Source organism: Bidens hawaiensis, unplaced genomic scaffold, assembly GCF_021521415.1.
Source record: "Bidens hawaiensis isolate Kalapana, Puna unplaced genomic scaffold, B.hawaiensis_p1.1 tig00005052_1, whole genome shotgun sequence".
NCBI lineage: Eukaryota > Viridiplantae > Streptophyta > Magnoliopsida > Asterales > Asteraceae > Bidens > Bidens hawaiensis.
In genome coordinates, this window is record NW_027491321.1 from 22,299 (window position 1) to 34,661 (window position 12,363).

General features: G+C 41.6%; 1 pseudogene; it reads left to right on the plus strand.

The window, feature by feature from the left end:
* The first annotated feature begins 1,172 nt into the window (after positions 1–1,172).
* LOC143628659 (pathogenesis-related thaumatin-like protein 3.5 pseudogene) lies at positions 1,173–2,312 on the plus strand (annotated as a pseudogene).
* The last annotated feature ends 10,051 nt before the right edge of the window (positions 2,313–12,363 follow it).

Sequence of the window (12,363 nt, forward strand, 5' to 3'; positions counted from 1 at the left end):
GGAGATCTTCTAGAATGTTTGTTCTAGCTATAAATAGGAAATTTGTATTTCATTTTATGTGTGTGTTTTCTAGTGTGTAAATCACCCCACCCAAGGGGAGCTCACCTTGGGTGGGGTCAGTTCGTTTATTTAATATTATGAATCTTTTAACCGACAACGAGATCGTTCATATCTTTATATTATCTTTATATTATGTTCGGTCGTTTGATTTACCGCACCCGTCTTGAGCGTTTATCAAGAACAAAGACGTTCATTGTCGGATCCGGTTTCAGGACCTATTGGTATTTCCACAGGGGTTGGTCACCGGGAGTCTTGAATCTAATCGAGTTGGATACTAGGATATGTAACTTAAAAAAAAGAGTGTATAGTGAATGGTTAGAAGAGAGATATGTTCTCGGCTAGCAAAGAGTCATCATTGTCTTTTATGTGCATCATGTATAAGCACAGAGAGTATATGGTTACAGAGGAGGAGTTCGAATGCTTTACTATTTGATAGGACCTCCTATTAATAGTCGAATGGGTACGATGACAGAGATCAGTCGTTGGACCACGTGTCGAGGGTATATTGGGGCGTCCCTTCTGTAGCCGTCATAGTGGAAATCATGGATGTCGTCTTGTGTGGGTCCCACCTTTCGGTACTACTGTCCCCTTTGAGGGTCTGTGCTAGTGGTTCCGCGCGTACTTGTACAAATGGCCTCAACCCATTGGTGACTTTTCCTGCACGGTTCTAGTGCTTGCAGTGGTCCTGACTCGTACCTTCTGCCGCACAGTGTATTGGACGTGTCTGCTTTAGGGGTGCGCATCTCAAAGGAGTGTTCCTTTTTGGCGATTTTTGCCTCTGTTATCTGATTTGGATCCGGGTCTGATCCACATTCGAGACCATATCTCTTTAAATATCTTTCTTGATTTTTGTTTTCGGTAGATATATCGAGTAGGGTAACGTAGCGAACCAAACCGATACCGATATACTTTCGATCGTGTAGTGTGCGGATTCTCACTAGTAACTTTTAATACATAATAATGGATATTGAGGTGGATTCCATATAGAAGACACAAATCAACTTTAATAAAAAGACTGTAAAGTGGCTATTAATTTAAAGCAGGCGGATATCCTCCTATGCAATAAGTTTTGGTTGCTCACTGCACTCACATGAAACCTTTAGATAGGTTGAATGGCACAACATGTTTCAAACTCTATGCATGTCTTCTTCCTATGGATCTTGCTTCTTTCTCCAGGTGCCATGCTTATAAATTTTTATTAAAATATTTATTCTTTCATAGATAGGATTCAAACCCTTTATATGAAGTTAACCAATTATATGGTATAAATTATAAAAAAACCGTATAAATCATTTTTGCATACTATTTTTTATATGATACATAAAACGATTATGCAATCATCTACATCTATGTGTGTCTATCCTACCACTTTTGATTATATCTATGCACAAGGATACGGTTCTTATGGTTTGTTAAAAAGAGTGTTACAGTAGAAGTAGTAACATTATGTGAACTGAATGTGAAAGACAAAATAATACATGAAGAGAAAGAAAGGTAAGAGACATGTTTTGCTTTTAATAATTTTTTGCATAACCTTTCTTTTAACATGTCTTTAAGGTTTATGAGTGATATATATATTTACAGGAAATATATTATCGGATTGTGAGAGAGTTTTCATCATAATTAACGATTGTAACGAGACAGTTTGGCCAGCGATCACCCCTGGTGAGAGCTTTGATGGTGGAGGGTACACGTTAGAAGCCAATGATTCACGGGTCCACATCGCGCCTATCGGTTGGTCCGGTCGAATATGGGGTCGAACCAAGTGCAACTTCGATATCAATGGCAAAGGGACATGTCTGACCGGCCAATGTGGTTCGTCTCTGCATTGTTCTGTCTCTGGTCAAACCCCGTTAACACTTGCCGAATTTTCACTTTCAACATTGACCTTTTATGATGTTAGTCTTGTTGATGGCTTTAATTTGCCAATGTCCATTAGACCAATCCATGGAAAGGGAAATTGCAGCGTTGTAGGTTGCGTGGGCGACTTACGAAAAAAGTGTCCTTCCGACCTTTCTGTCAATGCCAGTGGTAAGGTGATTGCTTGCCGGAGCGCTTGTGATGTGTTTAATACGGATGAGTATTGTTGTCGGGGTCTTTATGGAAACTACGCAACATGCCAACCAACGTATTACTCCAAGAAGTTTAAGGATACGTGCCCGACTTCGTATAGTTATGCGTACGATGATCCATCAAACGTTGCTACTTGTTCTGGGGCAGATTATGTAATCACGTTTTGCGGATCAATGTAATTTATTTCCTTTCTCATTGAATTTTATATACTGTTAGCGGTTAGGTTAAAGGTTATGTAGGTTCCCAGCCGGATCTACACGAGATATCGCGTTCTACGTAGGTGCGGAATCCCTACGTAAGACGTTACGAGCGTAGAAGACAAAACGATTAAACACGTTACAATAAACACAAACCCGTTATATTGTAACCGTAAACACGTGATACAAAGATCACCAAATACAGACTCTCTCTGACTCGTTCTCTGACTAATGAACTCGTTCTCTTGTCTATATGTTAACTAAGCCGTAACCTAGTTTATATAATCACGACAACTTCGCCTGGCATGTTCAGGCGAAGTTGTCACTAACTTCGCTTGTCTAACAAGTTCGCCTATATCAGCGAACTTGTTAGCAACTTCGCTTACATACAAACTCAAATCCAAACGACTCTATTACAAACACTAGACACTGAACTACTGACATCATGTACCAACAGACTCCCCCTTTGCAGTAGCTTCATCTCTTTATCTTCAAGCACGTGTCTTGTAATCTTCAACGACCTTGCATCTTCATCTTCAAGCATGAACTCCTTCGCGTACACAAACTGATACAATTCTTTGATATTTCTTCGCTTCGTCTTTCCAAGCAGGAATATAAAAGATCTTCTTCTCATTCAGCACCTGCAGATCAGCTTGCGACAAGTTCACTAGATGCATCGGATCATAAACTCTTAGCAGCTCTTGTTCATCTTCGTCTTCCATCACTGCTTCAGCTGTTTCACAATCAACATACCACCACTTTAGATCTTTGAGCACATCCTTGGGCATCTGTTTCATCGGCACTTCTTTAAGGCACCGGATCGGCTTATACTTCATAATCATCCAAGGTTTACCATCAGCTCTCAATCCACGATCTTTGTCTTCGATAAGTTTTCCCTTTTGTGGTTTCAACAGCTCAAACTTCTTCTCTTTTATACTTTCCTTCCAAACAATCTTCCCAATAACTCTAGCCATATTATCATCACTTCGGTTTATCAATCCCAATCTGGCTAGGTCTTTCACTTCACATTCTGGCAGTGTATTCAACGATCTTAAAAGTCTTTTGAAATACTGAACACCATCATACCTCTTAATAACAAAGAGCCTCAACTGCTCATCGTATATCCAGCAAATAATCCCTTTTCTCGCTTCAGCATAGCCTCTAATGTTGTAACTCTTCATGAACATTGTAGGGACCGCTGGTTTCTTTGTTTTGACGAACTACTGAGCATAGCCTTCTTTCCATCTAGGCTGCTCTTCCCATTCAGTCTCATCATTCCCAATCTCTTGACTCATATCTACGTTCTCGACTTGCAGTATCTCATGCTCCACATTCTCCTCTACTATCTCTCCCTCTTCTATATCATTATCAATCACTATCTCTGCACCAATCTTCTCTATCTCATCACTCGGTAGTACATCATCATCACCAACCAACTCATCATCCATCTCCTCAACCGCCACTACCACCACATCATCACCACCAGCTGCAGTTGTCGACTCCCCCTGAGTTGTGGAAGTTCCAAGAGCTTGTACAGTTCTTGGCAACTCACCACCTGCACCTTTCGATGCATTGGGATCATCGTCTCTATCATTGCGTCTCTTGGTCCTCAACTCATCGCCTTTACAGCTCGTCTCCCCCTGAGATGCCAAGAACTCCTTCAGAGCATCTATGATTTTACCATGTTCTACCAGCAGGGACGACTGCATCTGATTCTCTGCAACAAGGCGTTGAATAGCCTGGGTCTGGATAAGATTAATCCTTGACTGCTCTGCCACGACCCGTTCAAGTGCTGCTATTCGTTCTGAGTCTGATAAGGTTGCATCGAAATCAAACCTCATATGTGATATATCTTGAGTGTACTGAGGAGGGATTTCCGATGTAACCGGGACCTCAGAAGTAGGCAAAGACGTAACCGCAGGTGGTATCGTCACCGATAACCCTGCAGTGGCCACAACCGTCGACTCAATAAAGTGTGCCACGACCTCCGTTGGAGTAACAGTCGGCGGCGGCAACGAAACAATCTCCGGAGTCGGTAGTTGGAATGAAGTTGGTGGGAGGCCAAAGGCAGATGAGGTAGCCACCACGGGAACGTCCGTGGCGCTTGGCCTTGTAACCTGTAATGATGAGGGAACCATTGTCATACCGGATAGTGCGGGTGGAGTGAAACGTACCACCCTCGAGCTCTCACCAGCTCCAGATCCTGCACCTATCCGTTCCCTTCTTGATCTGCGTATTAACTGTTGTACCTCTTCCTCATAATCTGACTCGCTATCATCATCAGTTCTCTTTCTTTTCCCATGAAGCCGTTCATGTGTTACCAAAATCCTTCTTGCCTCATCAGAACCAGCCACCGTAGCAGCTGTCCTAGTAACATTCACAGTCGACACCCTCTCACCCGAGACTTGCACATACTCCTCTGGATCCACCCGTTCCATATCAAAGTAGCCTTGACCTCCAAACTCAGCATCAAGGTCAACGTTCTCCTCCGGTGACACAACAGGTACAACAGGTATAACTTGAGGTGCTCCTGCCTGTTGTGGTGCCGGGTCCCGAAACTCGTCCCCTCGAGCAGGTACATACCCCGGGTTGATTAAGTACCCAAACAGTGGAGTATGCCGAGGACGGAGCTCAGGTTTGCTCCTCGCACTGGAGGATCTGCATTGGGCAAAGATCCGTTTATTCACACTTTCAACGTATCTGATCGGACGGCGCTGAGGTAGCGTTGGAGCAACATGATTCAAGATCATTTGTAGGAATCTTGGATACATGATGAATCTCTCACGCGCCATCGCCCTTCTCTGACGATCAATCTCATAGAAGACCATCTGACTAAAGCTGTATCGCTTGTTGTAAGTCAGAGCAGTCATCGCCGACTGCATGGTCGCGCCTATGCCATCAGTGCCCGCCTTTCTCCCTGACATGCATACAATCATGACATGCATGATAAAGCGCCACTGGTCAAGTAAAAACCCTTTCCTTCTCTGCGTATCCCCCAAGGGACCAGAGTATCCCATCCTCAAAAACGCTCCATCACGGAAAGGAGCCACAAACTCTGTCGGGTCATCCCTTGTCTCATTTCCAAACCGTAAAGCCGCCCGGATCTGTTCAGAAGAGAACTGAACAACCTGATTGTTGACTGTTGCGCGCATCACCGGGGGCTCGACTCTACAGTCATATTCCACGGTCTGCCAAAAATCCTCAATGTTGGGCAAGGATATTGGCAGTGTTGTAGTGATCGCGTGGAATATACGCGAGCGTAGTAAGAATGTGATGATTTCACGGAAATCATCAACTCCGCTCGCCTCCGGGTCTAATGTAATATACATGTTGTGACCCGGGAAGAACTGTCTCTGGTTATCACCACCGTCATCTCCGCCTGCACCACCTACAGCAGCCATATCTGCATCAAACAGACTAAGTTAGATACACGTCAACACAAATCACAAGTTCGCCTGTTACCATGAGCGAAGTTGTGATTTATTCTGTATAGGCGAAGTTAGAGGTGGGGCGAAGTTGGGAAACAACTTCGCTTCAACTTGAACTTCGTCTGATAACTGTTAAGTAAAAAGGTCCAGGCGAAGTTAATGATAACTTCGCCTAACCACAACATCGCCTCATAAACTGTTTCAAAATATATAATCAGGCGAAGTTAAACCTCAGGCGAAGTTACGGATAACTTCGCCTAAACTGTAACTTCGCTGAATTCGAATCCGCAACAGTTAGGATAATCGAACGACGTGTAGATGATGAAATTGGAGATCGAGGACTCCGTAACACATGATTTTATGAAGTTTTAGACGTTCAGGTATATTACGAACACGTAATAACAAGTTTGAAATCTGGTGTTTAAGGTTTCGAAAGACGAGGTCGATAATCGAGTCGAAACGACCGATGATCAACCTCACAAACAATGAGTATATGAAACTATAAACCCTACACACCTTTAATCGACTTAGAACAGAGAAAGAACGAACACAGAAGATTGAGATCGAAAATACGATAAGTTCGCTTAGGTTTCGGAGGATAAGTTCGCTTAGGTTTTTGAAATAATGATACTGTTTGACCTTAAAACTTCTTTATATAGGGTCAAAATTTGACAGGCGAAGTTATGGATAACTTCGCCTATCGTAGCGAAGTTATGGATAAGTTCGCCTATATATGAAAATTTTCAAAACAAACCCCTATAATTTGAACAATTTGCAATTAAGTTTTAAAACAACCTTTAAAGCATTAAATGATACGATTAAGACCAAGTAACCAGGTATAAAATCAAACAACTACATAAGCAGAAAAAATTTAAAAATAAAATACACGGGATCAAATTTCAGTCTCGATAGGGACTACCATGTTTTAGAAAAGATCCGAACAGGAATCATACTAACTATGTGACTGTCACACAGATCCGTATTTAGATGTATTATGACATAAAGAAACAGGTTGTAAGCAGGTAAATAACTTAGAATGGTTTTCATCGTTTCTGTGATACGGGTTAGGTTCAATTAAGCTCAAAATTTTAAATGGGCAACAACTCAGAGATTATGATACCTCCTATCTATTCTCAAAGCGTATTTGGCTTTCCCCAAGTCACCCCGAGTTGACCTCGACCCGTAGTGTCTGATTAAATAGTAGTAACTCTTCGATCCTTGGACTCTTAATCCCGTTCTCTATCTTGCACCTTGATTGAGAAGTCTAAATATTATGAACTCTAGAATGTCTCAATTTTTTTTTTAAACATTTACACAACTTCAGATAAACTACTGCAAGTCCCGAATCTGGATCACTGCAGTTTCTTGACACGCTATCTTCACGGGAATCAGAACACTCACGGGCTCGTGTATGACTGGGTAATCGCTTTTCTGCCTATCATTCGGAAAGATATATATGGAGACATGCACAACTCATAAGAAGTTTCCATATAAAATCGAGTAGATTTAGTTAGTATCACTTCTACTTTTACGCACCATAAAAAGCTACCATGACATACAATGACTGTTCTAAAGTCTTTTAGGCCTTATAACTTCACTAGATAAGCACACAGAATCAGTATATCTATCACTTTCCAAGGTTGGATCAATTTTCTGTTAAACATAGTAAAGATACTTCTTACGAAGTAGTAGACTTGAAAAATAATTTCATCTCCCTAAAAATTTTTAACTTCAATCGCCCCGATCAAATTGAAGTTTTTAGGTAAACGGCTATCCCGAAGATCCAATGGATCAGGTGGACCGACCACATACAAGTATGTGTCATTCTAACTAAGTGTGATTGACTAATTTTCAGCGAAAGAATGAAAACACATCATAAACCGCCCCGGTCACTTTCAGTCATCTGGTTAATGGCTATCCTTATATTCAACAAGTAGAAATGAGGACCAAACATATCCGAAGATATGTCATTCAAACTGAGGCGACCGACATAATTCTAAGCGATAGTGACGTTTTTTTTTTTAAAACAAAAACATAAAGCATGGTTACTCGGGATTGATCATCCCATTTAGCTCAACAAGGTTTTGAAATCTAGTTTTGTCAAACGCTTTCGTAAACAAGTCAGCGAAATTATCTAGCGTATCAACCTTTTCGAGCTCAATCAGTTTCTTCTCAGCACAATCCCGTATAAAATGATGACGTATGTCAATGTGTTTAGTTTTACTGTGCTTAACGGGATTGTTAGTTACTGAGATAGCAGCAGTGTTATCAATGCAAATAGGAGTAAGAGTAAAATTCAGACCATAATCGCGCAACTGTTGTTGAATCCAAAGAACCTGGGAGCAGCAGTTGGATGCTGCCATGTATTCTGCTTCACAGGTTGAAATTGCGACTGAGGTCTGCTTCTTGCATTGCCAGGACACTAGTCTGCCACCAAGAAACTGACATCCACCAGTTGTAGACTTCCGACTCTGATTGCACCCTCCATAATCAGAATCTGTGTAGGCGACCAACTCCAAGTCTCCTCCTCTCGTGTACCACAACCCCAGCTTAGGCTTGCCTTTGAGATACCGTAGAATCCTCTTCGCACCCTTCAAGTGAGATTCCTTTGGGTTTGACTGAAAGCGAGCACAAAGACAAACAGCAAACATTATATCAGGCCTAGAAGCAGTTAAGTACATTAAAGAACCTATTATAGCCCGATATTGGGTTGGGTCCACGTCTGCATCGTTGTCTGACTCAGCACCCAATTTGTGGTTGACGCAGACTGGAGTATCGTATGGAGTGCTGTCCTCCATCTTGAAACGTTTGAGAACATCATGGACATACTTCGTCTGATGAATGAACATACCATCTTTCTTCTGATCAACCTGCAGTCCTAAAAAGAAAGTTAGTTCACCCATAGCACTCATTTCAAATCTCTTCTTCATGACGGCCTCAAACTCCTGACACATGGCGACCTTTGATGCAGCAAAGATAATGTCGTCCACGTAGACTTGCACCAGTAGAAAGTCGTTCCCTTTTCTCTTGAAGAACAATGTGCTATCAATCTTACCTCTTTCAAACTCATTCTCAAGCAAGTAGTCGGATAACGTTGAGTACCAGGCACGAGGTGCCTGATGTAGTCCATACAGTGCTTTACTTAGCTTGTACACGTGATCGGGAAAGTCAGGGTCAGGAAAACCCGGAGGTTGCTCAACGTACACAACCTCATCGACTTTACCATTTAGGAACGCACTCTTCACATCTAACTGAAAAACCTTCATCTCCTTATGAGCAGCAAATGCCAAAAACAGCCGAATGGCTTCCAATCTTGCCACAGGAGCAAACACCTCATTGTAATCAATTCCCTCTTGCTGATTAAAGCCTTTAACAACCAGCCTCGCCTTGTTCCTGATAACAATCCCTTTCTCATCTCTCTTGCATTTGAAGACCCATTTTGTGCCAATCGCATGCACATTCCTTGGTTTTGCAACCAGGTTCCATACCTCCATCTTCTTAAACTGGCCTAATTCTTCTTGCATGGCTTCGACCCACGAGCTGTCCTTGAGAGCCATTTGATAGTTCTTTGGTTCAATCTGGCTGATAAAGCAGGTGTACAAGCATTCGTTGATTATGTCTGATTCTTTAATGCTTGTGTAAACATAGGTGTGCTCATTCAAGCTTTGTCTTGTTTGTACACCATCGGACAGATCACCTATCACATTTTCCAGAGGATGATTTTTGTGAATTCTCGTAGTCGGAACCGAACTGACATTCAGATTATCTTCCAAGTTCGAAGATAGCTCATCAATGTGTGATTGATGTTGAGAGTGAAGCGGATTGATGAATTCCTCTTCAGTAGAGGCAGCAGGGGTATTGACAGCATTTGACGAGGAAGGCTGACATTCATCATACTGTGGTCGTTGCACCAAAGTGTCTTCCTCATCGCATATCATCTTCCTAGCCATTCTTTCCTCAACTTCTGCAAAATCCAAATAAGGCATGTTAAAAGATTTAAAAAGTCTATCATAGTCGAAAACCGCGGCGGGTCCCGTGCTTGGTTTTAGTGATTTGTAACTTGTGATATCAGTGTTACACACCACCTCAACCTTGCTGGTCGATGTATTAAAGACCCGTCTGTTGGGAGTCCCAACAACGTATCCGACTAAGATTCCTTCGTCGGCTACTTCACCAAATTTAGAATTGGTCTTTAATATCGAACACGGTGACCCGAATGGTTCAAGACCACTCAAGTTGGGCTTTCTCCCATGCATAAGTTCATAACAGGTTTTTTTTAATCTTTTAACAGTTAACACTCTATTAAGGATATAACAGGCTGTTGCAACTGCTTCAGCCCAGAACACCACGGGAAGTTTCGAATCAGCCAGCATGGTTCTGGCTCCTTCAATTAAAGTTCTGTTCTTCCTCTTAGCCACTCCATTTTGTTGCGGTGTATACGGAGCGTTGTATAGGTGTTCAATCCCCTTCTGTAAGCAGAAGATCTCCATCTCATAGTTCTTGAACTCAGTCCCATTGTCACTTCTGATGTACTTAACCCTTTTTCCCATGATATTCTCAACCTTGGTAATCAAATTCTTTACCATCTGAACAGTTTCATCCTTTGACTTCAGGAAATATACCCAGGAATATCGAGAGAAATCATCAGTGATCACCAAGCAGTAAGATGTTCCTCCTAGACTTTTTACATTCACTGGACCGAAGAGATCCATGTGAAGTAGTTCTAGGGAGCTGACAATAGAATTAATCTTCTTGGTGTGATGGGATTTCTTGTGTTGCTTTCCCTTCTTGCATGATAAGCATTTGTCTTCGAAGTTGAAATTCTTCAAGGGAACACCCAACACCAACCCATTCTTGACAATGTAGTTCATCTTCCGAAGATGAATATACCCCATTCTCCTATACCATAATTCGGACTCCGATTCAGTCGCTTTCGACAAAAGACACGATTCTTCTGTGGCCATTTCAGTCAACCTCATGTCCATGATATACGTATTCTTCTCTCTTGGAGCCCTCATAACAATCCAATCCTCGGGTATCTTAAAACCAGGATGCAACACAATCGCCTCATTCTTGGTAAAATGCATGGTGTAATCCTTGTCACAGATCTGCGAAACACTCAGCAGATTGTGCTTCAATTCTTCAACAAAGTTCACTTTCTCTAAAGTCATCTTTCCATTCGTCACAGTCCCAATTCCTGTGATCCTTCCACCGCTCTCTCCAGCGAAACTCACTCTTCCTCCTTGAACAGGTTTCAATTCGTGTAACAAATTCTTGTTACCCGTCATGTGCCGGGAACAGCCGCTATCAACAACCCATAGATTGTTTGCAGCCCTGTTCAACTGTTCTTGCACGATTAAAGCAAATGATTAAAATCTGGGGACCCAAGACCTCTTGGTCTTGGGTCGATACATCCCGTACCTTGGCTGTCCAAAGTTAGCATCAGAATAATTTCTGTAAGTCCTGAGCGGATACCTCCTTGGAGATTGACTATGAGGCCATCCAAACCATCAAGAATTAAATGAATTATTACTTATGGTTTGGTTGTTAGCAGTGAAAAACTGAGATCTATTTCTTTGAAAACCTGAATTAGACCAATTTTTGAATTTTGATGGGTTTTCATTTTTTCCATTATATTGATTACTGTTTCTTTTCTCAGATTTTGAAGGCCTCGCACCTCTGAATTTCTGCTTCAAAGGGCAATCAGCAATAAGGTGTCCTAATCGATTACATCTGAAACAACTCCTGTGTTCAATTTTCTTTTCCATAGTTATTTTAGATGTTGAGGCTGTATTACTGCCCGTTTGTCTCACATAAGGTGGGACATACGGGTTTAGTGGAGATTTCTTTTCAGTTGTTTTATGCTTCTCCCCACTTTTTGGTAACACTGCCTCTTGTTTTGTCTCACTCGACTCGGAAGACTTGTCCGAGTTAGATGAGACAGGACTAGGCACAGAAATTTTCACATTAGACACAAGCTTACTCGTTTCGCCTTTACTAACTTCTGGATCTTTAATAGTTACCTTAACCGGAACTGTCTGACTATAATCAACATCAACAGATTTCTGATTCCTAGGATCATAAGTGTAATTATGATTGTAAGGTGGTGGAACTTCATGATAACCAATTCCTCCCCTTTTAACTGGGGAACCTTGATCACTAACGAGGTGATCAAGTATAGCGGTGGAATTTCTGAATTTCTTAAGTTTCCTGTTTAGTTCCACCACTCTCACCTGATGATCAGCTATCTGTTTATCCCTTTCAGCTATTAGTTTGGTTTTTTCTTCTAACACTTCATAGCTCAGATCAATTACTTTAATTTTTTTAGCTAGATTTGCTTTTAGACTTCTAATATCTTTTTCACTAGCTTTTATTTTTACTTTATAACTATTTTCTCTAGCTTTAGTGAAATGATGTTCTTCTTTTAAGATTTTAAATTGAGCATCCAAACTAACATACTGATCAGTTATAGTTGTCAATTGTTCAGACAGATTTTCACACTTAGTGCAAGGGAGTTTAGTACTTACCTCGGTGAGCTGATCTTTCACATCTGCCAGACAAGCTTCATTTTGAGCCTCTGCCATGTAAGCTTCACTTTCACCAGT